Source organism: Oncorhynchus nerka, linkage group LG13 (assembly GCF_034236695.1).
Source record: "Oncorhynchus nerka isolate Pitt River linkage group LG13, Oner_Uvic_2.0, whole genome shotgun sequence".
Classification (NCBI taxonomy): domain Eukaryota; kingdom Metazoa; phylum Chordata; class Actinopteri; order Salmoniformes; family Salmonidae; genus Oncorhynchus; species Oncorhynchus nerka.
The window spans coordinates 82,630,341-82,657,548 of record NC_088408.1 but is presented as its reverse complement, the minus strand read 5'-3'; the positions used below and the strand labels follow the sequence as shown (position 1 = coordinate 82,657,548).

The 27,208-nt window shown below is 43.3% G+C and overlaps 1 protein-coding gene across 5 annotated transcripts in view; it reads left to right on the top strand.

Annotated features, from left to right (window-relative positions):
• LOC115140266 (netrin receptor UNC5D-like) overlaps positions 1-27,208 on the top strand; it is a 273,232-nt gene that overhangs the window by 93,402 nt on the left and 152,622 nt on the right. The window lies entirely within an intron of this gene.

Sequence of the window (27,208 nt, the reverse complement as noted above, 5' to 3'; positions counted from 1 at the left end):
GTCCCTGGCGGCGTAGTGTGTTACTGATGGTAGGCTTTGTTACTTTGGTCCCAGCTCTCTGCAGGTCATTCACTAGGTCCCCCCGTGAGGTTCTGGGATTTTTGCTCACCGGTCTGGTGATCATTTTGACCCCACTGGGTGAGATCTTGCGTGGAGCCCCAGATCGAGAGAGATTATCAGTGGTCTTGTATGTCTTCCATTTCCTAATAATTGCTCCCACAGTTGATTTCTTCAAACCAAGCTGCTTACCTATTGCAGATTCAGTCTTCCCAGCCTGGTGCAGGTCTACAATTTTGTTTCTGGTGTCCTTTGACAGCTCTTTGGTCTTGGCCATAGTGGAGTTTGGAGTGTGACTGTTTGAGGTTGTGGACAGGTGTCTTTTATACTGATAACAAGTTCAAACAGGTGCCATTAAGGTTAAAAAAAATGTGTATAGCTGGAGTAATGGCATACAGCAGGAACATTTTCATTTGTATTTAGAATCCCCATTAGCAGCAGCTACTCTTCCTGGGGTCCAGGAAGGCTGTTACATAAAATGCTTCAGATTCTATATTTGTTTTACCATAATATTAGGATGAGCAGCAGAAACCTGGCATTGTGTTCTAATGTTAAGAGGGTATTGTTGTGTCTTTACTATGGATTAAGTGATATATGACATGCTATTTTATCAAATCAATTCTCTGTAATTAATATTAACTGATTAAACTAATCATGTAAATGTAATTAACTAGGAAGTCGGGGCACCACGGAATAATGTTTATAGAGCTGTTGTCTTCCGAATAAACTCTTAAATACCTGGTTATTTTTTATATCAATAGCAGTCTATTATTAATCGTCACACGGGACTGTTTCGGGTTTTCACGGTTCTTGTTTTTGTAGTTTATTCATGTATGGTTTCATTATTAAAGAACCATGAATTATAACCACGCTGCATTTTGGTCCGCCTCTCCTTCACCAGAAGAAAACTGTCACTTATGCATTCTAAATAACCGCCCATTCGGAAAAGGAAAAGGCAAGAAATATATTTACTCTAAGCTGCGCTTCGATAGATTGGTCAAAGATGGAATGCTGGGTTGCCCAGCAGAGAGCTCCCTTGTCGTTTGAGTGGATACGTTGTAGCCTGTCAGATATGTTGTAGTACCATTGTGGTAGAACAGATATGTTGTAGTACCCTGTCGTTCTGAAGAGATTCTGCATCCTTTCCTAGGCCAGGCACGTTTACAGCTCTGCTGATATCTCGACGTCTAGGATGTATCCCTTCTTTAGTGAATAAGAGTTCAAAGTTCATACCATGTTGCCATACTATAAACTCATGCCATATTCGGGCTGGTATAGTCAAAATTCATCCTTCCCGCGTGGCGATCATCACCTCCACGTTGAAATTCGCCCTTCTAAACGTATGGACATCAGTCCTCATGTCATTGGGAACACTGTTCATTTCATTAGGTTGTAGTCGTTCAACCATTCAAAACCAGAGGTCAAGTTGTGAATTGAGTCACGGGGGCTCTTATAGAAGTGTAGAAAAGGGGTTGGTTCATCATTTACAACCAATGGGTATTCACATGGGCGTGGCCACTGATTGAGCATATTTTACTTATGAAAACAATTCTATCATTTTAAAAACTAAAATTACATTTAATCTTTTCACAAATAGTTTCATATTTAAAAATGTAAATTGCACAACAATTCCATGTGAATCTGATCTGTAGACTTTCCAAGATACGGTTTATGTCGTCTTATCATTTATTTTACCTTTATTTAACGAGGCAAGTCAGTTAAGAACAAATTCTTATTTTCAATGACGGCCTAGGAGCAGTGGGTTAACTGCCTTGTTCAGGGGCAGAACGACAGATTTTTACCTTCTCAGCTTGGGGATTCAATCTTGAAACCTTTCGGTTACTAGTCCAGCGCTCTAACCACTTGGCTACCTTCCGCCCCATCATCAGTAATAATGTCTCAGACGACAACTGATCTGACATCATATTCTTTAAGTCCCAATGGACACTTTCAAGTGGTTAGATTACATAAAGATTGTTCTATTTCCCCAATCTTTTGATGTTACCATACTCTCTCTATGTTAACAAAGGGATTTCCAAGACTCCATTCTGTAGAGTAGAGAGAGAAAAGGGGGAAAGGTATTTATGAGGGTCACAAACCTCACCAACAGGGCAACGTCATGACAGTATGCTGCTGCTGAATAGGCTTAGTGGCGCTCTGTTCAGGGAATGGGTCTGTTTTGATTTTTTTTTAAATACTATTTTAGCCCTTGAGGTTGGGGTAGAGGATGAAAAACACAGTAGACCTTGTTGCATTATAACTGGGAGAGATGCAGGATCTGAGAAATGCTGCGCCGGGATTTTAATGGAGGAAATCAAAAGGAAGACACAGGGTGACATGAAGGAAAACAATGCAGGATTACTTGTGGTTACTTTAATATATTTTTGAACACCTGGACGTCAAAGACGTGTGAACCCTGTTCCCTATATAGTGTACTAGTCTTGATCAGGTCCCATAGCGCTCTGGTCAAACGTACTGCACTATGTACAGTAGAGGATAGGGTATCATTTGGGACACATCCAGTATGTTTGGAGTATCCCTGCTGTACATGGCCTGATCCGGTGGATATCATTCCCATGAAGCACAAACACTGTGTATGAGGTTATTGTTCTAATATGATGATGTGATTTGAAGGAGGTGACATGATTTGTTATTCATCTGTGTGGGTACGTGATCATCATTAAATCAAAATCTAATTTTGATTTAATAGAGGGCAAATGTTAGCAGCAATGTCAGTCCCTTATTAAACCAGGAGATAGGGCCATCGTTCTCCACACGCACACTTCTGTGTGGACAAAGAGAGAGAGATCTGGAGCAGGTTGATGTTTATTGGGATGAGTCTTTTCTTTGAGGCAGAACTGAGAGATTTCTGCTAGATGGGCCAGATGCCAGTAAAAATGTATGAAACATTTGCTTTTTGTTTTTCATTTAAGGTTATGCATTAAGGTTAGCAGTGTGGTTGGGGTTAGGTTTAAAATAAGATTTTATGACTTTGTGGCTGTCAGCTAGTGACCACTCTGCAGAGCTGCCTCCAGAACAAGATTCATGACAGAAAATGCTAACCTGCAGATGTGGAGAGTAAAGGCCAAAGAGGAGAATTCAGAGCTATGAATCACACAACCTTGTGTCCAAGGGTTCTTCCACCCAGGCATAATCCTCTACTGGGTCCCTAATGGCACCCTGTTCCCTATATACTGTAGTGCACTACTTTTGGCCAGGGCCAAAATGCGAATAGGGTGCTATTTGGGACTCAACCCTAAGCCTCTCTCTCTCTCTCTCACTGCCCAGCCTGCCCCAGGCCATCTTTCTCTCTGATGGCCATCCAGTTCTCCTCTGCGGCATGCCTGCTCTCCCTCTCCCTCCCTGGAGACCAGGGACAGGCCAAGTAAGAGTGGGCAATGAAATGTTATTTTTTCTACTAAGATTACACTAGCCGTCCTTCACTTCAGCCTTGTCTGTGTCACAAATGGCACCCTATTCCCTATTTAGCATACTATATAGGGAATTGGGTGCCATTTGGGACACAGGCCTATCTCTCTGTAGTGCTGTCTCCCCTGACAGTAATTTAGATGATGCGTGTAAAATATTCTCCCTCAAACGGGCCCAGCCAAGCAGGAGTAACATGCTGACTTATTCTGCATAGTCAGTACAGCTGTTGAGAGACGGGGGGGGGGGGCTATTGGCCATGATTTACCCTATTTGTTGCCAGGAAACCCTCTGATGACAAAACATTTGCTCAATTCAGGGGGAAAAAAGATCTGGAGATTAGGCTGAATGTCCTCTTTTTCTGTGTCATTGCCAATATATACGTTTATCTTAACGCTTCGCTCCTTTCCTCTGATGCTGCGCGGTTCCTGTCTCCTGTGCTTCCTGTGTGGTGTTTACGAGTGAAACTATTCCAGGTGTCTTTATTATGCTTGCTCTAATCCCTACGTTTATGAAACTGTTTACAGTTTGTGTCAGTGCCAGCGTAATTTACATGACCTATGCTTATGTAGCCCACACAACATGTTATCCTTACATTTGCTGACGTTGGGCTACAAACTAACTATAAGAGACTTCTGACTTGCTAATGAATTCCTATTCCTCGTAAACCATTGAGGGGTTTAGGTGTTTGATGGATACAGACAAGATGATTGAACTGTCTATGAATCCAAAGCTATGGGGTTGCAGTGCATTTGAAAGGACAGGGGGAGTGCAACATGTAAGTGCCTGTCAGCCATTTCAAATGACATTTCTTGGCTAGTCTTTCTTTCCCCGCTCTGTAAAATATGCTTAAATGATTATTTTGCTTCATGCACACAATTAAACTTTAGGCCCCTTCCTCCGATGGGGCCTATTGCTCATGTTGTAACTACGGTACAGTACTTATTTTCTGAATCCATACCTTTCACTCTGTTGTAATAGTATTCTGGTATTTCCCCCCATATATCCTTTTAAACACACCTCATCCTCTCAGGTGTGTTGGGGGGGCTTTGACTAATGCAGACAATCCTTCTCAGATTGAGTATCAGTCGAGAAACTGAACGTCAACATGAATGGTGAGAAGGAAACCCAAAAAAACAGTCATCCTTTTTGTTGTAATACTGTACTTAATTTACATGTAGTTAGGTGACCTGAGTGTCAAAGAAGAACGATCTGTTTCTTCCTCACCCAGAGGTGGCCACTGAGCGTCACTTCAGATGGAGTGAGAATACACTTTGGGAAAATTTGTCGGTAAGGCAGGTAATATTTACTGTAGACAGACAGACAGACAGACAGACAGACAGACAGACAGACAGACAGACAGACAGACAGACAGACAGACAGACAGACAGACAGACAGACAGACAGACAGACAGACAGACAGACAGAGACAGATGTCCATTCAGAATAAACAATAGGTGATTAATTTAACATGATCTACTTGGGTTAAGCATACAATGGTTTGCTAAACCCACTTTACAGTAGCTCATCATAACTTCCCCTTTTATGCCAGCTGTTAATGAAGCGCTACAGGGAACCACTGTCACTACCGGCCGCATGATTGTGTTGAGATTGCCTGGTGGAGCAGAACGTCCCTGCAGAGAAGTAATCTGGTCTGTGTCTGACACCAATGGCTGAGGGAGAGAAGTAAGTCTCAGCAGTGTGTTGTGGTGTACATATAATGACCGCCCTTCTCTTCCTCTGTCCTCTCTTTATCTGGTGCAACCCATAATACTTTGCTGCAATCTGATGATTGTGCTACTTTCTCTCTCTCGCTCGCTCTCTATCTCGCTCTCTCTCTACCTCGCTCTCTCTCTCTCTCTACCTCGCTCTCGCTCTCTCTGTATCTCGCTCTTTCTCTATCTCACTCCCGCTCTCTGCCTCGCTCTCTGCCTCGCTCTCTGCCTCACTCTCTACCTCGATCTCGCTCTCTATCTCGCTTTCTCTCGCTCTCTCTCGCTCGCTCTCTATCGCTCTCTACCTATATCTCTATCTCGCTCTGGATATCGCTCTGGATCTCGCTCTCTCGCTATCTATCTTGCTATCTCATTCACTCTCGCTCTCGATCTTGCTCTCACACTCTACCTCACTCTCTATCTATATCTCTCTCGCTCTCTATCTTGCACTCTCGCTCTCTAATTTGCTATCTCGCTCGCTATCGCTCTCTACCTCGCTCTCACTCTACCTTGCTCTCGCTCTCTACCTCGCTCTCTATCGCTCTCTACCTCACTCTCACTCTACCTTGCTCTCGCTCTCTACCTCGCTCTCTATCCCTCTCTCTCACGCTCTCTCTCACACTCTCTCTCGCGCTCTCTCTCGCGCTCTCTCGTTCTCGCTCTCTATCACTCTCTATTTCTCTACCTCGCTCTATCTCTCGCTCTTGCTGTCTACCTCCCACTCGCTCTCGCTTTCTTTCTATCTCACTCTCGCGCTCTCTACCTCACTCTCTCGCTCTCTGCCTCGCTCTCGCTCTCTACCTCGCTTTCTACCTCTATCATTCTCTACCTCGCTCTATCTCTCGCTCTTGCTGTCTACCTCGCACTCGCTCTCGCTTTCTTTCTATCTCACTCTCGCGCTCTCTACCTCACTCTCTCGCTCTCTGCCTCGCTCTCGCTCTCTACCTCACTCTCTCTCTCACCCTTGCTTTCTATCTCGCGCTCGCTCGCTCTCTATCTCGCTCTCACTCTCTATATCTCGCTCGCTCTCTACCTCGCCCTCTACCTCACTTGCTCTCTACCTCGCTCTTGCTCTCTACCTCGCTCTCTATCTCGCTCTCTATCTTGTTCTCTACCTTGCTCTCTATCTTGCTCTCGCTCTCTACCTCACACTCACTCTCTATCTATATCTCTCTCGCTCTCTATCTTGCACTCTCACTCTCTAACTTGCTATCTTGCTCGCTATCGCTCTCTACCTCGCTCTCGCTCTCTACCTTGCTCTCGCTCTCTATTGCTCTCTAATTCTCTCTCTATTGCTCTCTCTCGCTCTCAACCTTGCTTTCTACCTCGCTCTCACTCGCTCTATACCTCGCTCTCTCTCTCGTTCTCGATTTCTACCTCGCTCTCGCTCTCTATCACTCTCTAATTTGCTCTCTATTGCTCTCTAATTCGCTCTCTATTGCTCTCTCTCGCTCGCTCTCGACCTTGCTTTCTACCTCGCTCTCACTCGCTCTATACCTCGCTCTCATGCTCTCTCTCGCTCTCGCGCTCTCTATCTTGCTCGCTCTCTACCTCGCTTTCTACCTCGCTCTTGCTCTCTACCTCGCTCTCTACCTCACTCTCTCTCTCGTTCTCACGTTCTACCTCGCTCTCTATCGCTCTCTAATTCGCTCTCGCACTCTCTATCTTGCTATCTCGCTCGCACTCTACCTCGCTCTCTACCTCACGCTCAATCTCGCTCTCTACCTCGCTCTTGCTCGCTACCTCGCTCTCTACCTCGCTCTCGTAACTGCTCTCACACTTGCACAATCTAACTTGCTCTCTCTCGCTCTCTATATCGCTCTCTCTCACTCTCAATCTCTCTCCCTCTCTATCACTCAATGTATTTGGAGAATTCAGTGTGTTCTGGTAGTCTTTAATAGTTGATTCTAAGATTTGTATTTGATCATGTACAGTGGGGAGAACAAGTATTTGATACACTGCCGATTTTGCAGGTTTTCCTACTTACAAAGCATGTAGAGGTCTGTAATTTTCATCATAGGTACACTTCAACTGTGAGAGACGGAATCTAAAACAAAAATCCAGAAAATAACATTGTATGATTTTTAAATAATTCATTTGCATTTTATTGCATGACATAAGTATTTGATACATCAGAAAAGCAGAACTTAATATTTGGTACAGAAACCTTTGTTTGCAATTACAGAGATCATACGTTTCCTGTAGTTCTTGATCAGTTTTGCACACACTGCAGCAGAGATTTTGGCCCACTCCTCCATACAGACCTTCTCCAGATCCTTCAGGTTTCGGGGCTATTGCTGGGCAATACGGACTTTCAGTTCCCTCCAAAGATTTTCTATTGGGTTCAGGTCTGGAGACTGGCTAGGCCACTCCAGGACCTTGAGATGCTTCCTACGGAGCCACTTATTAGTTGCCCTGGCTGTGTGTTTCAGGTCATTGTCATGGTGGAAGACCCAGCCACGACCCATCTTCAATGCTCTTACTGAGGGAAGGAGGTTGTTGGCCAAGATCTCACGATACATGGCCCCATCCATCCTCCCCTCAATATGGTACAGTAGTCCTGTCCCCTTTGCAGAAAAGCATCCCCAAAGAATGATGTTTCCACCTCCATGCTTCACGGTTGGGATGGTGTTCTTGGGGTTGTACTCATCCTTCTTCTTCCTCTAAACACGGCGAGTGGAGTTTAGACCAAAAAGCTCTATTTTTGTCTCATCAGACCACATGACCTTCTCCAATTCCTCTTCTGGATCATCCAGATGGTCATTGGAAAACGGGCCTGGACATGCGGGCCTGGACATGCGCTGGCTTGAGCAGGGGGACCTTGCGTGTGCTGCAGGATTTTAATCCATGACGGCGTAGTGTGTTACTAATGGTTTTCTTTGAGACTGTGGTCCCAGCTCTCTTCAGGTCATTGACCAGGTCCTGCCATGTAGTTCTGGGCTGATCCCTTACCTTCCTCATGATCATTGATGCCCCACGAGGTGAGATCTTGCATGGAGCACCAGACCGAGGGGGATTGACCGTCATCTTGAACTTCTTCCATTTTCTAATAATTGCGCCAAAAGTTGTTGCCTTCTCACCAAGCTGCTTGCCTATTGTCCTGTAGCCCATCCCAGCCTTGTGCAGGTCTACAATTTTATCCCTGATGTCCTTACACAGCTCTCTGGTCTTGGCCATTGTGGAGAGGTTGGAGTCTGTTTGATTGAGTGTGTGGACAGGTGTCTTTTGTACAGGTAACGAGTTCAAATAGTTAATATAGGTAATGAGTGGAGAACAGAAGGGATTCTTAAAAAAAGACTAACAGGTCTGTGAGAGCCGGAATTCTTACTGGTTGGTAGGTGATCAAATACTTACAGTATGTCATGCAATAAAATGCTAATTAATTACTTAAAAATCATACAATGTGATTTTCTGGATTTTTGTTTTAGATTCCGTCTCTCACAGTTGAAGTGTACCTATGATAAAAATTACAGACCTCTACATGCTTTGTAAGTAGGAGAACCTGCAAAACCGGCAGTGTATCAAATACTTGTTCTCCCCACTGTATATGTTTTTGCTATTTGTTCTTTGTTATAGAGCCAAAAAGATTGGAGAAGTGGTTTATCCATACATCTCCGTTTGAATATATAACTCTTCGTGTTGTTTGTTTCAAGTTTTCACATTTTCCCAGAAGTGGTTAGATTCTATGGATTCTTCAATTACACTGAGCTGATTTCTGACGTGCTGTTCCTTTTTATCTGTAGTGTATTTCTGTATTGTTTTAGTGATTCACCATAGTGAAGCCGTAGGCTCAGGTTTTCTTGGTCTCTATGTTTTTGGTTGGATAGGTTCTTAGGTTTTTGCATTCTTCATCAAACCATTTGTCATTGTTGTTCATTTTATTAGGTCTGCTTGACATTTTTAGATTTGATAGGGAAGCTGAGAGGTCAAATATATTGTTTAGTTTTTCTACTGCCAGGTTTATACCTTCACTATTACAGTGAAACATTTTGTCCAGGAAATTGTCTCGAAGGGATTGAATTTGTTGTTACCTAACTTGTTTTTTTGGTAGATTTCCACACTATTCTCCTTCCATCTATAGCATTTCTTAATAGTATTCAGCTCCTTTGGTTTTGATTTGATGCCTCATAATTGAGCTCTGTTCAAGTAGAGTGTGATTTTGCTGTGATCTGATAGTGGTGTCAGAGACTCTGGGTTGAGGTCAGTGATAAAGTAGTCTACAGTACTACTGCCATAGGAGTCCCCTCGAAGCCTACCATTGACTATGTACAGTGAAGTATTTGATCCCCTGCTGATTTTGTACGTTTGCCCACTGACTAAGAAATTATCAGTCTATAATTTTAATGGTAGGTTTATTTGAATAGTGAGAGACAGAATAACAACAAAAAAATCCAGAAAAATGCATGTAAAAAATGTTAGAAATTGATTTGCATTTTAGTGAGGGAAATAAATATTTGACCCCCTCTCAATCAGAAAGATTTCTGGCTCCCAGGTGTCTTTTATACAGGCAACAAGCTCAGATTAGGAGCACACTCTTAAAGGGAGTGCTCCTAATCTCAGCTTGTTACCTGTATAAAAGACACCTGTCCACAGAAGCAATCAATCAATCACATTCCAAACTCTCCACCATGGCCAAGACCAAAGAGCTCTCCAAGGATGTCAGGGACAAGATTGTAGACCTACACAAGGCTGGAATGGGCTACAAGCAGCTTGGTGAGAAGGTGACAACAGTTGGTGCGATTATTCATAAATGGAAGAAACACAAAAGATCTGTCAGTCTCCCTCGGCCTGGGGCTCCATGCAAGATCTCACCTCGTGGAGTTGCAATGATCATGAGAACGGTGAGGAATCAGCCCAGAACTACACAGGAGGGTCTTGTCAATGATCTCAAGGCAGCTGGGACCATAGTCACCAAGAAAACAATTGGTAACACACTACGCCGTGAAGGACTGAAATCCTGCAGCGCCCGCAAGGTCCCCCTGCTCAAGAAAGCACATATACATGCCTGTCTGAAGTTTGCCAATGAACATCTGAATGATTCAGAGGACAACTGGGTGAAAGTGTTGTGGTCAGATGAGACCAAAATGGAGCTCTTTGGCATCAACTCAACTCACCGTGTTTGGAGGAGGAGGAATGCTGCCTATGACCCCAAGAACACCATCCCCACCGTCAAACATGGAGGTGAAAACATTATGCTTTGGGGGTGTTTTTCTGCTAGGGGGACAGGACAACTTCACCCCATCAAAGTGACGATGGACGAGGCCATGTACCGTCAAATCTTGGGTGAGAACCTCCTTCCCTCGGGTCGTAGATGGGTATTCCAGGATGGGTCATGGATGGGTATTCCAGCATGACAATGACCCACAACACACGGCCAAGGCAACAAAGGAGTGGCTCAAGAAGAGGCACATTATGGTCCTGGAGTGGCCTAGCCTGTCTCCAGACCTTAATCCCATAGACAATCTGTGGAGGGAGCTGAAGGTTCGAGTTGCCAAACGTCAGCCTCGAAACCTTAATGACTTAGAGAAAATCTGCAAAGAGGAGTGGGACAAAATCCCCACTGAGATGTGTGCAAACCTAATGGCCAACTACAAGAAACGTCTGACCTCTGATTGCCAACAGGAGTTTTGCCACCAAGTACTAAGTCATGTTTTGCAGAGGGGTCAAATACTTATTTCCCTCATTAAAATGCAAATCAATTTATAACATTTTTCTCATGTGTTTTTCTGGATTCTCACTCTTCAAATAAACCTACCATTAAAAGTATAGACTGATCATTTCTTTGTCAGTGGGCAAACGTACAAAATCAGCTGGGGATCAAATACTTTTTTCCCTCACTGTACATACCCAGTCTCCGACAGTGCTGCAGGAGTTGTGACCCGTTTTTGTTGGTTATGTTGTCATAGTTGTGTCTAGGGGGCATATGGGGGAGGGTAATGTTGTCACCTCCAGGTAGGTGTTTGTCCCCCTGTGTGCTGAGGGTGTCAGGTTCTTGTCCAGTTCTGGCATTTAGGTTGCCACAGACTAGTACATGTCCCTGGGTCTGGAAATGGTTGATCTCCCCCTCTAGGATGGCAAAGCTGTCACCGTTAAAGTATGGAGATTCTATTGGGATATAGGTCTCTGTCTGTCTGTCCGTCCGTCCGTCCGTCCGTCCGTCCGTCCGTCCGTCCGTCCGTCCGTCCGTCCGTCTGTCTCCATCTCTCTGTCTGTCCCTCCCTCTCTCTTTCGCTCCCTCTCTCTTTCGCTCCCTCTCTCTGTCGCTCCCTCTCTCTGTCTTTCCTATTTCCCAGGTGTTTACCAGAGAGGGTGAATGGCCTCTGGCTGCTGTAATGTTAATGGTGATAGCCATGATAATTATAGCCTCAAAATTATAGCCTCAATATTTGGAATAGTAGCTTTGGGACCAACCGACACAGGTCTAAGTGGTTACCTAATGAAACATGGTTCTTTTTAGCAGCTCGTTTCACACCTGTGACAAAGTTAGATGCGTACTGCGTAGAGTGAAAATTGAAATGAGAGAATTGCTCATTAAAAGTGAACTCAGTCAGAGAATGAGATGATATTGTAACTACATAAATAATTGACCTGGGTTTAATAGGGCACTTAATCATGCAGTCCTTAAGCCTTTTGTCAGCGGAGTTTCAACTGTGAGGGAAACAATTTAAAGAGAAGACAATGGAATGTACTAAAATACAAACTATGATGAACCAACAGCAGTAGACCAATACATGCCCCCTCACTAGTTTTGACTAGAACCCTATGGCTGCATCGACTAGAACCCTATGGCTGAATCGACTAGAACCCTATGGCTGTATCGACTAGAACCCTATGGCTGAATCGACTAGAACCCTATGGCTGCATCGACTAGAACCCTATGGCTTCATCGACTATAACCCTATGGCTGCATCGACTAGAAGCCTATGGCTGCATCGACTAGAACCCTATGGCTGCATCGACTAGAGGCCTATGGCTGCATCGACTAGAAGCCTATGGCTGCATTGACTAGAAGCCTATGGCTGCATTGATTAGAACCCCATGGCTGCATTGACTACAGGCCTATAGTTGCATTGACTAGAAGCCTATGGCTGCATCGACTAGAACCCTATGGCTGCATTGACAAGAACCCTATGGCTGCATTGACTAGAACCCTATGGCTGCATTGACTAGAGGCCTATGGCTGCATTGACTACAGGCCTATGGCTGCATTGACTAGAAGCCTATGGCTGCATTGACTAGAAGCCTATGGCTGCATCGACTAGAAGCCTATGGCTGCATTGACAAGAACCCTATGGCTGCATTGACAAGAACCCTATGGCTGCATTGACTAGAGGCCTATGGCTGCATTGACTAGAACCCTATGGCTGCATTGACAAGAACCCTATGGCTGCATTGACTAGAGGCCTATGGCTGCATTGACTAGAACCCTATGGCTGCATTGACAAGAACCCTATGGCTGCATTGACTAGAACCCTATGGCTGCATTGACTAGAGGCCTATGGCTGCATTGACTAGAGGCCTATGGCTGCATTGACTAGAGGCCTATGGCTGCATTGACTAGAACCCTATGGCTGCATTGACAAGAACCCTATGGCTGCATTGACTAGAGGCCTATGGCTGCATTGACTAGAACCCTATGGCTGCATTGACTAGAACCCTATGGCTGCATTGACAAGAACCCTATGGCTGCATTGACTAGAGGCCTATGGCTGCATTGACTAGAACCCTATGGCTGCATTGACTAGAACCCTATGGCTGCATTGACAAGAACCCTATGGCTGCATTGACAAGAACCCTATGGCTGCATTGACTAGAACCCTATGGCTCAATGTTAGATGCAGACAGAGTGAAACTCATGTGGTGTAATAGCTGTTACTATTCAGATGCCTGGCAGAGTTCTTCTCTGGATTCACCACAATGCAACATGCTGACTCTGCTGTTCTCAAGCCCATGTTATAGTCCCTGCCCTCCATCCCACTTGATCATGAACTTAAAAAAAACTCACGAAGTTATGCATTTTGAGGAGCCTAGAGCTACAAAAAGATGGGATATACCAAGCAAATCTGACAGTAAAATACAGGGTATAGCCAGGTATAGTAGAGTAGTAAGCATATTTGAAAGAGTTAGATTTCACTAGGAGGGCGGAGAGGGCTGCTCTCGCCATCCAAGTGGGGTTGATTGCTTGTATTGTAGGTGAGGCAACGCTTTTTAAAAGTATTGATAGCAGTGTTCCATTGTGTTCTCAATGTACAGTGCCCTCTGTAATTATTTGGACAGTAACGCATTTTTTTCCTCTTTTGGTTCTGTACTCCAAAGGTTTGGATTTGAAATCATACAATGACAGTGCAGACTGTCAGCTTTAATTTGAGAGTATTGTCATACATATCAGGTGAACCCTTTAGAAATTACTGCACTTTTGGTACATGATCCTCCCATTTTTAGGGGACCTAAGGTATTGTGACAAATTCACGTATGTGTATTAAAGTGGTAAAAAGTTAAATATTTGGTATATTTAATATTTATTCATGGCACGCAATGACCACATCAAGCTTGTGTCTCTTCAAGTTTGTATAAGAATATAATATGTTTCTAAACACTTGCTACCATGATTATAGATAATCCTGAATGAATCGTGAATAATGATGATGAGTGAGAAAGCTAGACACACAATATCATACCCCCAAGACATGCCAATCTCTCACCATTACAATAACAGGGGAGGTTAGCATTTTATATCATACCCCCAAGATATGCCAATCTCTCACCATTACAATAACAGGGGAGGTTGGCATTTTATATCATACCCCCAAGACATGCCAATCTCTCACCATTACAATAACAGGGGAGGTTAGCATTTTATATCATACCCCCAAGACATGCCAATCTCTCACCATTACAATAACAGGGGAGGTTAGCATTTTATATCATACCCCCAAGACATGCCAACCTCTCACCATACAATAACAGGGGAGGTTAGCATGTTTTATCATACCCCCAAGACATGCCAACCTCTCACCATTACAATAACAGAGGAGGTTAGTATTTTATATCATACCCCCAAGACATGCCAACCTCTCACCATTACAATAACAGGGAGGTTAGCATTTTATATCATACCCCAAGACATGCCAACCTCTCACCATACAATAACAGGGGAGGTTAGCATTTTTATCATACCCCCAAGACATGCCAACCTCTCACCATTACAATAACAGAGGAGGTTAGTATTTTATATCATACCCCCAAGACATGCCAACCTCTCACCATTACAATAACAGGGGAGGTTAGCATTTTATATCATACCCCCAAGACATGCCAACCTCTCACCATTACAATAACAGGGGAGGTTAGCATGTTTTATCATACCCCCAAGACATGCCAACCTCTCACCATTACAATAACAGAGGAGGTTAGTATTTTATATCATACCCCCAAGACATGCCAACCTCTCACCATTACAATAACAGGGGAGGTTAGCATTTTATATCATACCCCCAAGACATGCCAACCTCTCACCATTACAATAACAGGGGAGGTTAGCATGTTTTATCATACCCCCAAGACATGCCAACCTCTCACCATTACAATAACAGGGGAGGTTAGCATGTTTTATCATACCCCCAAGACATGCCAACCTCTCACCATTACAATAACAGAGGAGGTTAGTATTTTATATCATACCCCCAATACATGCCAACCTCTCACCATTACAATAACAGAGGAGGTTAGCATTTTATATCATACCCCCAAGACATGCCAACCTCTCACCATTACAATAACAGGGGAGAATAGCATTTTATATCATACCCCTAAGACATGCCAACCTCTCACCATTACAATAACAGGGGAGGTTAGCATTTTATATCATACCCCCAAGACATGCCAACCTCTCACCATACAATAACAGAGGAGGTTAGCATTTTATATCATACCCCCAAGACATGCCAACCTCTCACCATTACAATAACAGGGGAGGTTAGCATTTTATATCATACCCCCAAGACATGCCAACCTCTCACCATTACAATAACAGAGGAGGTTAGTATTTTATATCATACCCCCAAGACATGCCAACCTCTCACCATTACAATAACAGGGGAGGTTAGCATTTTATATCATACCCCCAAGACATGCCAACCTCTCACCATTACAATAACAGGGGAGGTTAGCATGTTTTATCATACCCCCAAGACATGCCAACCTCTCACCATTACAATAACAGGGGAGGTTAGCATGTTTTATCATACCCCCAAGACATGCCAACCTCTCACCATTACAATAACAGAGGAGGTTAGTATTTTATATCATACCCCCAATACATGCCAACCTCTCACCATTACAATAACAGAGGAGGTTAGCATTTTATATCATACCCCCAAGACATGCCAACCTCTCACCATTACAATAACAGGGGAGAATAGCATTTTATATCATACCCCCAAGACATGCCAACCTCTCACCATTACAATAACAGGGGAGGTTAGCATTTTATATCATACCCCCAAGACATGCCAACCTCTCACCATTACAATAACAGGGGAGAATAGCATTTTATATCATACCCCCAAGACATGCCAACCTCTCACCATTACAATAACAGGGGAGAATAGCATTTTGTGTTGGTATGATATTTGTGTGTCTAACTTTCATTATTCACTAATCATTCAGGATATCCATAATAATGGTGGCAAGTGTTTAGAAACATATGTTCTTATTGACAATAAAAGTGACACCAACATGACTAAATACATTTTTTACCATTTAATTCATCTATTGGGCAAAATGTTTTCTGAAACACAACCAAAAAAAACAGCAAATGCATCCAACAAATAGAGTCACATGCTTGATGTTGTCATTAAGTGCTATCAGTTTGGGACCAAATACTTTTTACTACTTTAATGCACATATGAGTGAATTTTCCCCAATAATTTTGGTCCCTATGGGTTCACCCGATATGGATGAAAATAACCTCAAATTAGAGCTGACAGTCTGCCCTTTAACCTCAGTCATTGTTTAATGTCAAATCCAAAATGTTGGCATATAGAGCCAAAAGAAGAAAACATGCTTCACTGTCCCAATAATTACAGAGGGATCAGTATAACACTTTATTTTGTTCTGATCTGATGTTGACACATTAGTTTTATGTTCCTGACAAAGAGAGATTTGAAAAGCACTCTATGGACTATTGACCTTGAAAGAGATTGGCTCCTGCAACCGTGGTCAAGAACCTTCCAGAGCCTTTCAATGTCAATTGAGTTTACGTGCACATACGAGTTGGGCGAGTCAAGTCCCACTCCCTGCTCAATCTCTATAGCTATTTTTATCCATCCCACTGACACATCAAGTGGCACTGATCATCACACCTTCTCCTCAGAGCTGAGGGGGAGAGGGAGCAAAACTGGAACTCATACATCAATGTGTCACCAAGTAGGATTGTCCAACAACCGCCGCGGGGGCGGCGGGGGGGTTTTGAGTCCAAAGGCCCTACCTTGAATCACTTTAAGGTCATGTAGGCCTAGAGCCAAACGACTTTCATGAATATCATCTTGTGTACCCTGCATGACCAGATGTTTTACTGTGTATATGTGTATCTGAGAGTCTTAAGTCGTTTTTAAACATCAAATACAGATGAGCATACCTACTCTGCCCTTATTCTAGAGAACATTGCAACAAACTGACATTTTTAAAGATGTTCAGAGTAAAGCAAATAACATATTGTTAGGATAGCGTGTGACAGTGATCTCAGAGCTGTCAGTTGGGAGGGCTTCAATTGGAAAAAGTGATGGTTATTGAAATGTAAGGCTTTTAGGGACTGACACAGGTCTCCCATTAGCCATTTGTTGAAGCTGACATGACAGTGTCAGGGCATGGGGCTCTGACAGATGGGGCTCTATAGTCAGACCCCCAGAGGAGCAGGTGAAGCTGCCTAATTGGACCAGCAGCACCACACAAGTGAAGCAGAGGGAGAGAACAGTCATGGACCTCCAGATCCTTGCCTATAGCTGTGCGTGTATGTATCTGTGTGTGTGTATGTGTCTGTGTGTGTGTATGTGTCTGTGCGTGTGTGTATGTGTCTGTGTGTGTATGCATCTGTGCGTGTGTGTATGCGTCTGTGCGTGTGTGTGTGTCTGTGTGTGTGTATGTGTCTCTGTGTGTGTATGTCTGTATGTATGTGTCTGTGTGTGTATGTGTCTGTGCGTGTGTGTATGTGTCTGTGCGTGTGTATGTGTCTGTGCGTGTGTATGTGTATGTGACTGTGCGTGTGTGTATGTGTCTGTGCGTGTGTGTGTGTGTGTATGTGTCTGTGCGTGTGTATGTGTATGTGACTGTGCGTGTGTGTATGTGTCTGTGCGTGTGTGTATGTGCATGTGTCTATGCGTGTGTGTATGCGTCTGTGCGTCTGTGTGTGTGTGTCTGTGCGTGTGTGTATGTGTCTGTGCGTGTGTGTGTGTCTGTGCATGTGTCTGTGTGTTTGTGTATGTGTTTGTGTCTGTGTGTATGTGTCTGTGCGTGTATGTATGTGTCTGTGTGTGTGTATGTGTCTGTGCGTGTATGTATGTGTCTGTGTGTGTGTATGTGTCTGTGCGTGTATGTGTGTGTCTGTGTGTGTATGTGTCTGTGTGTGTGTCTGTGTGTGTATGTGTCTGTGTGTGTGTATGTGTGTATGTGTTTGTGTATGTGTCTGTGCGTCTGTGTGTATGTGTCTGTGTGTGTGTATGTGTCTGTGCGTGTGTGTATGTGTCTGTGCGTGTGTATGTGTCTGTGCGTGTGTATGTGTCTGTGCGTGTATGTGTCTGTGCGTGTATGTGTCTGTGTGTGTATGTGTCTGTGTGTGTGTATGTGTCTGTGTGTGTGTATGTGTCTGTGTGTGTGTATGTGTCTGTACGTGTATGTGTATGTGTCTGTGCGTGTATGTGTCTGTGCGTGTGTGTATGTGTCTGTGTGTGTGTATGTGTCTGTGCGTGTATGTGTCTGTGCGTGTAGCTGAGGGCCTGTATCCACTGGTGTTGTGTGGACAGCACAAGTGGAATAACGAAGTCACAAGGTTCTGTCAAAGGATTCCTCTTTGTATTTCCTATAAAGCTGCTACTTCCTCTGAGACTGGAGAGAGAGCCCTGGTCTCAGTGTCGTATTACCTCAGGCCAGGCACTGACTAACTGCACCTGTTCCAAGGTGGTCATTTGTGGTGCCATGCTGCAACCTAGTCTCAACAACCCCAGCTGTCAGACTAAGGGTCATGATTAGTTAGGGTAGTAGTAGGAGTAACATAATACTGAATGTGACCATAATTATTTTACTTGCACTCAGAATCTTCACCCACTCTCTATCCTGTTTGTTCATTGATGTCTCTTCTGTCAGTGAAAAGCTTGTCATGAACCAAAAAGACAGTGTAGATGTGTTGTGCAGAAGGCAATACTATCTTGGCCATGTGAAAAGCCATGTAAAATGCATGGCTTGAAAAATAAACTAAACCAATTGTAAAAAGCGAGACGTAGAAACGCATTCATCCCACTCAGTAGCTCTTTGTGGTATCTGATGTACTCCAGTAAGTAAATCAACAGTAGCACATATGTATAACAGAGACACTCCATCAAAACGCTGCGTTCATCCACCTCTGGCCTGCTCGCCTCCCTACCACTGAGGAAGTACAGTTCCCGCTCAGCCCAGTCAAAACTGTTCGCTGCTCTGGCCCCCCAATGGTGGAACAAACTCCCTCACGACGCCAGGACAGCGGAGTCAATCACCACCTTCCGGAGACACCTGAAACCCCACCTCTTTAAGGAATACCTAGGATAGAATAAAGTAATCCCTCTCACCCCCCCCCCCCTTAAAAGATTTAGATGCACTACTGTTCCACTGGATGTCATAAGGTGAATACACCAATTTGTAAGTCGCTCTGGATAAGAGCGTCTGCTAAATGACTTAAATGTAAATGTAAATGTAGGTGACAATCACTTTCTCTTATCCCCCCTATCTCACACGTACTGTATCCTATTTCCCTGGTGGCCACTGGGGTTCATATCATCCTGAATGCGGCACAAATGGCACTCTATGCTCTATATGGTACACCATTGTTGACCAGAGTCCTAAAAGTAGTACATTAAGTGCACCATAAAGGTATTAGGGTGCCATTTGGGACATAGCCCTGGTCACGTTGGAGTTGACCTGTTTTATCTCTCCTAATAAAGCTTCACAAAGGACCGATATAAAAGGTCCCAGTAGTCATGCTAGGGGGCTGTCGTTAACAGTGATCTATTGTCCTAATATAGTGGGGTTGGTGTTGAGTGCCGCTGTGTGAAGCAAGCATATACTAAGGGATGGTAGGCAGTGCTTCAGGGAGGTGCTAATTCTGTTTATCTGGAGAGTAGACAATGTGGACCTTTGGGTAAAAGCACTCTAAAATACTTGTTGGTTTGAGAAGAGGAAGAGGCTGGGAGGAAGTATAAATTAGGTGCAGGCAGAAAGGCAGTGTCCAATAAATTACACTTTAGATCAGGGGTACAAACTCATTTTTCCCCGGGGGGCGCATTTGGTCTTCAATGAGGTCTGGAGGACCTATTGTGGTCTTTTTTCTGGAATTCTCAGTGACTGTCTAGCTTTCATTTTGGTCATTATTAGGGAGCTGAACACAGTCAAGAAACAAGATTTTTTTTCAGAAATTGTACACATTTTCCTTCCCGGAGAAAATTGCAACCATCAAGGGATTCCCGTTCAAACCGGAAATGCTATGTAAAAGCATATAATACAAGCAAAAATAATCTGACATAATTATACCACTGTAAATCAAGAAATATAGACAGGAATCGAGGGATTCATGTTGTTTTTGTCACAATTTAATCAACTCAAAGTTCTGTCAGTCACCACACAATTTGTTGATGTAGCCTAGTTTAAATGTAGACAGATGAGGTTATTAGCCTAGTGACAATGAATTTTAGCTTATTTTTGACAGAAAGATGTCAGGCCCTTTTCTCTCCCCTTGCACGTGTCTATCAGGGGGATTTCGAAAGTTGTGGCTGCTTTTTACTTTATGATAACCTGCTAACCTTGTGACACTTGGTCACATGGAACATATCTGATTCTCCGCGAAACAAACAGACAAGCAAATCGGCCTAGTAGAGGAGATTCAGAACCATGGACAGTGCCGCGGTTGATCATATCCCTGCCAATCTGACTAGTCAAGCCTGTGCACTTGCTTTTTACTTAACATCATGGAATAATTTTGCAAATGTCTATTTCCTTGAGTACGTTTGTGGACACAATGTACCAGCCATTTAGTTAACAGTGAGTAGCTGCAGTTCATATTGTGAGGCTCTGCCAGTGCCACAAAGATAGTTTGGAGATTTGTGAATGTGAGATGGAGATTGCCTTCAGTGACGGCATCGAGAGGTCGTGTGTAGCCTACACATGATAGTCAGCAATGCAATTTATAGAAGTGTTGCAAGTAAGTTGTTTTCTATTAAGGACTTTACGTTGAGTAGGCCTATAGGCTAAATATGCACAGCAAATTTGAGGTCAGAATTTGAACACCCCCGGTGTAAACTGTAAGACTTTCTTAGAAATTACAGTGCCTTGCGAAAGTATTCGGCCCCCTTGAACTTTGCGACCTTTTGCCACATTTCAGGCTTCAAACAGATATAAAACTGTATTTTTTTGTGAAGAATCAACAACAAGTGGGACACAATCATGAAGTGGAACGACATTTATTGGATATTTCAAACTTTTTTAACAAATCAAAAACTGAAAAATTGGGCGTGCAAAATTATTCAGCCCCCTTAAGTTAATACTTTGTAGCGCCACCTTTTGCTGCGATTACAGCTGTAAGTCGCTTGGGGTATGTCTCTATCAGTTTTGCAGATCGAGAGACTGAAATCTTTACCCATTCCTCCTTGCAAAACAGCTCGAGCTCAGTGAGGTTGGATGGAGAGCATTTGTGAACAGCAGTTTTCAGTTCTTTCCACAGATTCTCGATTGTATTCAGGTCTGGACTTTGACTTGGCCATTCTAACACCTGGATATGTTTATTTTTGAACCATTCCATTGTAGATTTTGTTTTATGTTTTGGATCATTGTCTTGTTGGAAGACAAATCTCCGTCCCAGTCTCAGGTCTTTTGCAGACTCCATCAGGTTTTCTTCCAGAATGGTCCTGTATTTGGCTCCATCCATCTTCCCATCAATTTTAACCATCTTCCCTGTCCCTGCTGAAGAAAAGCAGGCCCAAACCATGATGCTGCCACCACCATGTTTGACAGTGGGGATGGTAGGTTCAGGGTGATGAGCTGTGTTGCTTTTACGCCAAACATAACGTTTTGCATTGTTGCCAAAAAGTTCAATTTTGGTTTCATCTGACCAGAGCACCTTCTTCCACATGTTTGGTGTGTCTCCCAGGTGGCTTGTGGCAAACTTTAAACAACACTTTTTATGGATATCTTTAAGAAATGGCTTTCTTCTTGCCACTCTTCCATAAAGGCCAGATTTGTGCAATATACGACTGATTGTTGTCCTATGGACAGAGTCTCCCACCTCAGCTGTAGATCTCTGCAGTTCATCCAGAGTGATCATGGGCCTCTTGGCTGCATCTCTGATCAGTCTTCTCCTTGTATGAGCTGAAAGTTTAGAGGGACGGCCAGGTCTTGGTAGATTTGCAGTGGTCTGATACTCCTTCCATTTCAATATTATCGCTTGCACAGTGCTCCTTGGGATGTTTAAAGCTTGGCAAATCTTTTTGTATCCAAATCCGGCTTTAAACTTCTTCACAACAGTATCTCGGACCTGCCTGGTGTGTTCCTTGTTCTTCATGATGCTCTCTGCGCTTTTAACGGACCTCTGAGACTATCACAGTGCAGGTGCATTTATACGGAGACTTGATTACACACAGGTGGATTGTATTTATCGTCATTAGCCATTTAGGTCAACATTGGATCATTCAGAGATCCTCACTGAACTTCTGGAGAGAGTTTGCTGCACTGAAAGTAAAGGGGCTGAATAATTTTGCACGCCCAATTTTTCAGTTTTTGATTTGTTAAAAAAGTTTGAAATATCCAATAAATGTCGTTCCACTTCATGATTGTGTCCCACTTGATGTTGATTCTTCACAAAAAAATACAGTTTTATATCTTTATGTTTGAAGCCTGAAATGTGGCAAAAGGTCGCAAAGTTCAAGGGGGCCGAATACTTTCGCAAGGCACTCTATATGTGACCCACTGAAATAGTGTTAAACTAACATCCCTAGTGTTGGAACCTAACACCATGGGTTTTGCAATTTCCAACATAAATTCACACTTTAATAGAGTTGATGCTGTTACACTTTGGGAATAACATTTTTTTTTTTTGGGGGGGGGGGGTTGTAGGTTGTAAAGCCTTGTTTAAAAATTTCCCACCATGCCTTTCAAGTGAATGTGTTTGTTAGTGACAGTCATGGTTGTTGCATTCGATGACTTCTAGTTCTGAAGCCTTCACCAAGTGACTGCCTAGGTGAATATGTTTGAATTAAAAGTAAACCTTTTAGAACCATATTATACATTTCATAAGGCCTTAAGTTATGGCCTAGTTCTCCTCAACATTGTGGTCTGAAAATCTTGGCTCATGGACCACATCAGACCTGCAAGTCATAATCAGCTGATTTGTGAAGTGATTAGTATTCCTATTGGAATCTAGCCAGAGGGAGACTATCCAACAATTGGTATATTTTATCACCCACAACCTTCATTCAGAATGACTGCTATGGTGAAGGACTTGACAAACAAGACTACCTAAACCATCTAAACTGGAACAAGCATCTCTGTAACGGGTGTAATGAGTCCAACCCCTTACAGATTGGATTAGTTAAACAAATGTTGTGTTATTTACATGACATAGTAAATATATAGTATCTGGACACCTGCTCATCAAACATATCATTCCAAAATCATGGGCCTTAATATGGTGTTGGTCCCTCCTTTGGTGCTATAACAGCCTCCACTATTGTGGCAAGGATTTCCACTAGATGTTGGAACATTTTGGCGGGGACTTACTTCCATTCAGCCACAAGAGCATTAGTGAGGTCGGCACTGATGTTGGGTAATTAGGCCTGGCTCATAGTGTTCCAATTCATCTCAAAGGTGTCCGTTGGGGTTGAGGTCAGGGATCTGTGCAGGCCAGTCAAGTTCTTCCACACCAATCAAAACAAACCATTTCTGTATGGACCTCGCTTTGTGGACAGAGGCATTGTTGTGCTGAAACAGGAAAGGGCCTTCCCAAACTGTTGCCACAGTTGGAAGCACAGAATCATCTAGAATGTAATTCTATGCTATAGGCTATGGGCCTAGCCTGAACCATGAAAGTCAGGTCCATAACATTATTCCTCCACCACCAAACTTTACAGTTGGCACTATGCATTGGGGCAGGTAGCGTTCTCTTGGGATCCGTCAAACACAGTTTTGTCTGTCGGACTGCCAGATGGTGAAGCGTGATGAGTTGACGTTACTTCCAGAGGCAGTTTAGAACTCGGTAGTGAGTGATGCAACCGAGGACAGACAATGTTTACATGTTTCGGCACTCGCGGTCCCGTTCCATGAGCTTCTGTGGCCTATCACTCAGCGGCTGAGCCATTCTTGCTCCTAGACGTTTCCACTTCACAATAACAGCGCTTACAGTTGACCAGGGCCTCTCAAGCAGGGCAGAAATTTTACGAACTGACTTATTGGAAAGGTGGCATCCTATGACGGTGCCACGTTGAAAGTCACTGAGCTCTTCAGGAAGGCCATTTTACTGCCAATGTTTGTCTATGGAGATAGCATGGCTGTTTGCTCGATTTTATACATCTGTCAGCAACGGATGTGGCTGAACTAGCCTAATCCACTAATTTGAAGGGATGTCCACATACTTTTGTAAATATAGTGTATCTTTGTATAGTATAAAATCAATTAATCCATCAATGTGCATGCAGAAACATAGATATTAAAACAAAATACATCCTTTTCACTCTGAGAGTTAACGAAAATGAACTCGACAGTCGATTATTGATTCCACTGTGATTCAAATTTCAATCCCACTGGCGTTAACCCCACTAGAATCAACACTCAGAAATAACACTCACAACACTTTTTACCTTAAAGGAGTAATCTACCCCATACCACTAATTCCTATGATTTAACAGTGTCAATATCAGCATGTGAAGCATTTAGCTAGCTGTAAAATCGCCTTAACAAACTGCACTGTCCATTTAAGCCCTCTTTCAGAGTTCAACTTGCTGCCACTAAGCTAGAGCAGAACAACGTTACTATCCCACAGAGATGCTTTTGAGGAGATGGGGAAACTCCATTAGAATCATTTTAATTAACGCCCATTGTGCATGTTGTTTTTCCAGAAGTCGCCAATGGGCCCTGCAGTTCAATCTGGATGATTCTGGGACAAGGAGAGCTCTCCTTCAAGGAGCGAATGGGAGTCAATTGGGCGCTAGCTCAAAAACTGAACATTAGCATGAATTTCATCAACAAGAAGTACAACATTGCAAATATTTTCCAAGATATGAGATCATTAACTTGTTCTCTGTATTATTGTATAACTTTGGAATCGTAACATTTCGTACTTTCAAGGATAATGGGCAGGTTTCTCGACTCATACCCACACTTGAGAAGGGATTGCGTGATGATTAGATTAGCAACCACGTGACGCAGCATGACATCGTGAATGGGTCGACAGTAAGTTGGGTGGGGGCGTTTCTCCATTCATTGCATAATGATTTTTATCTCCTCCTTCTTTCTGTGGTACAGCATCTCTGTTTCCTACAGAAACAGGGCACTTTGCGCCATGGTACTTGTAGGAGAAACAGTTGAATAATTTGGTCCACTGTTTAGATTGAGCACATCTAAGCGAAATATATACTGTGTCATGATGATATAAACAGATGGATGTGTTCTAGATAGGGATGCACGATATATATTGGTGAACATATCAGAATCGGATGATATTAGCTAAAAATGCCAACATCGGTTTCGGCCCGATGTCTAGTTTAACGCAGATGTGCAAAACCGATGTCAAAGCTGACGTCACACTTGCAACACCTCATTCCTAACCTAGCCCATCATTTTGGGATCGAGCAGTCAACAAGTCGAGCAGTCATTTGAAAGAGCAAGGTAATTTCAGAGGGACAACTCAAAGGCGAAATCCATTAACGCCAAGATAATGGAATTCATTGCCATTGACAATCAACCGTTCTCCGACTGGTCGATCACTGGTACAATTTATTATTTATTTTTGGTACTATTTTTCAGATGTTGCCCTACCGGAGTTACACAGTAAAAGCATCACTGCTATTAGCTTCACAACTGACATTTAAACCAGCGATATCAGCCCCATGAGCATGCTGAGTCTGACAGCACAGTGGGTCGTCGAGGATTTCGTACTGAGGATAGTCGTATTGCATGCTCATGAATGTGCTGGTTGTGATACCGCAGCTGCCATTTCAATGGCATTTGAGAACATGTTTGAAACTTGGAAACATGAACACAATAGCTAGCTTCATTTGAACAACTGACTTGAGAAATAAGCTCATCAACTGCGCCTGCAGCAGACGTGATACCCTCTGTCATGGCATGCTCAACAAAACTGACAGGTGTAAACAAATGTGCACAACATTTGAGATAAGCTTTATGTACGTATTGAACATTTCTGGGATCTTTCAGCTCATGAAACATGGGACAAACACTTTTCATGGTGCGTTTATACTTTTGTTCAGTGCAATATTCATATTCTAATTCCTAATTCTAATGCCACCGACTCAGTCATAAACAGTGGAGTGCACATGCCCATTCTGACCTTGTCAATGCTAAGCTAACCAGTTAGCTAGCAGCTAGTGTGCAACGTTAGTGCTGACTAGTTTTATGGAGTGAAGATGGCCCCTTTTCCCAACGAGGTGGATGTTTTTACTGGCCCACGTTGGCGAATGACAGTTGCCCTTAACAACAGTTTTTCCTGGCAACAAAACTGCCCACACAGGCTGTGAACAAGCGATATGGTGGCATTCTCTCTTTACTGTGTCGCCACCATGCTTGATGCTATGTACAAGGACCGCTATGTCGATGCAGACAAGAAACAGGGTTTACGTGAAATGTTACATACACAGTTGGACAGGATGGAATCAGACACAGTGACAATGCGCACCGAGGAAGGGAGGCAACGGACAGACAGAGCTGGACAAGAAGGAAACAGACACAGTGACAGTGGAAACAGACACAGTGACATTGCGCACCGAGGAAGAGAGGCCACGGACAGACAGAGCTAAAACTTCACTGCTTGACATGTATGATGCAATCCTGGTTAAAAATGAAACGACTGAACAAATGAACAACAAAACAGCACTGCAAGTAAGTGAAAGAAATAGGCTTTGATTATGTTTTACTGGTAATGGGGACATACGTAAATGTGCGTGTGTGTGTGTGTAACCTTTATTTAACTAGGCAAGTCAGTTAAGAACAAATTCTTATTTACAATGATGGCCTACCCCGGCCAAACATGGACGACACTGGGCCAATTGTGCGCTGCCCTAAGGGACTCCCAATCACGACCGGATGTGATACAGCCTGGATTCGAACCAGGGACTGTAGTGACGTCTCTTGCACTGAGATGCAGTGCCTTAGACCACTGTGTCCATGTGAGTGTGTTAACTGTTTAACTGTACTAGAATGCTTAAAAGGCCGCTAAAAATGTTAAATATTGGTTATTGTTATAGTGGCAAGGAAAGTTTGGGATATCGGTATCGGCCAAAAATGTCATATCAGTGCATCACTAGTTCTAGACAGTGTCTATACCATCTATTGGCTGATTTGGTGATCTGGATGGCAGGTAATTGTTTTAAAAGTGTTATGACATGTGATTGGGGATAAAACACTATCACAAGTGACGAGAACCATGTACTGTAGCTATGATGGACTACTTAGAAGTTAATCATGGTGAATTGTTTATATTTTATCCACTGACAGAACATAGGCTTTCACCAAATTGACAGGAGTTTCATGATTTTCTTTCTGGT